We start from the raw sequence: 1,702 nt of genomic DNA on the forward strand, positions 1-1,702 counted from the left end.
TTTATTTACAGGTGCATTTCAATAAATTAGAATGTCGTGGAAAAGTTCATTTATTTCAGTAATTCAACTCAAATTGTGAAACTCGTGTATTAAATAAATTCAATAAATTCAATCTGAAGTAGTTTAAGGCTTTGGTTCTTTTAATTGTGATGATTTTGGCTCACATTTAACAAATTTAACAAAATTCACTATCTCAACAAATTAGAATACTTCATAAGACCAATAAAAAAAACATTTTTAGTGAATTGTTGGCCTTCTGGAAAGTATGTACATGTACTCAATACTTGGTAGGGGCTCCTTTTGCTTTAATTACTGCCTCAATTCGGCGTGGCATGGAGGTGATCAGTTTGTGGCACTACTGAGGTGGTATGGAAGCCCAGGTTTCTTTGACAGTGGCCTTCAGCTCATCTGCATTTTTTGGTCTCTTGTTTCACATTTTCCTCTTGACAATACCCCATAGATTCTCTATGGGGTTCAGGTCTGGTGAGTTTGCTGGCCAGTCAAGCACACCAACACCATGGTCATTTAACCAACTTTTGGCAGTGTGGGCAGGTGCCAAATCCTGCTGGAAAATGAAATCAACATCTTCAAAAAGCTGGTCAGCAGAAGGAAGCATGAAGTGCTCCAAAATTTCTTGGTAAACAGGTGCAGTGACGTTGGTTTTCAAAAAACACAATGGACCAACACCAGCAGATGACATTGCACCCCAAATCATCACAGACTCTGGAAACTTAACACTGGACTTCAAGCAACTTGGGCTATGAGCTTCTCCACCCTTCCTCCAGACTCTAGGACCTTGGTTTCCAAATGAAATACAAAACTTGCTCTCATCTGAAAAGAGGACTTTGGACCACTGGGCAACAGTCCAGTTCTTCTTCTCCTTAGCCCAGGTAAGACGCCTCTGACGTTGTCTGTGGTTCAGGAGTAGCTTAACAAGAGGAATACGACAACTGTAGCCAAATTCCTTGACACGTCTGTGTGTGGTGGCTCTTGATGCCTTGACCCCAGCCTCAGTCCATTCCTTGTGAAGTTCACTCAAATTCTTGAATCGATTTTGCTTGACAATCCTCATAAGACTGCGGTTCTCTCAGTTGTTTGTGCATCTTTTTCTTCCACACTTTTTCCTTCCACTCAACTTTCTGTTAACATGCTTGGATACAGCACTCTGTGAACAGCCAGCTTCTTTGACAATGAATGTTTGTGGCTTACCCTCCTTGTGAAGGGTGTCAATGATTGTCTTCTGGACAACTGTCAGATCAGCAGTCTTCCCCATGATTGTGTAGCCTAGTGAACCAAACTGAGAGACCATTTTGAAGGCTCAGGAAACCTTTGCAGGTGTTTTGAGTTGATTAGCTGATTGGCATGTCACCATATTCTAATTAGTTGAGATAGTGAATTGGTGGGTTTTTGTTAAATGTGAACCAAAATCATCACAATTAAAAGAACCAAAGACTTAAACTACTTCAATCTGTGTGCATTGAATTTATTTAATACACGAGTTTCACAATTTGAGTAGAATTACTGAAATAAATGAACTTTTCCACGACATTCTAATTTATTGAGATGCACCTATATATGCACTATATTCAAATGCACTAATTCCCAGCCTCAACCCATTCAGAAGTACCAGTACTTACATAGATACCTATACATAGTAGCCAGAAAGAAATGCTAATTTTAAAGAAAAACGTCAGACGTACTT

This window comes from Sinocyclocheilus rhinocerous, unplaced genomic scaffold (assembly GCF_001515625.1).
Source record: "Sinocyclocheilus rhinocerous isolate Xijiao unplaced genomic scaffold, SAMN03320098_v1.1 scaffold3004, whole genome shotgun sequence".
Taxonomy (NCBI): Eukaryota; Metazoa; Chordata; class Actinopteri; order Cypriniformes; family Cyprinidae; genus Sinocyclocheilus; species Sinocyclocheilus rhinocerous.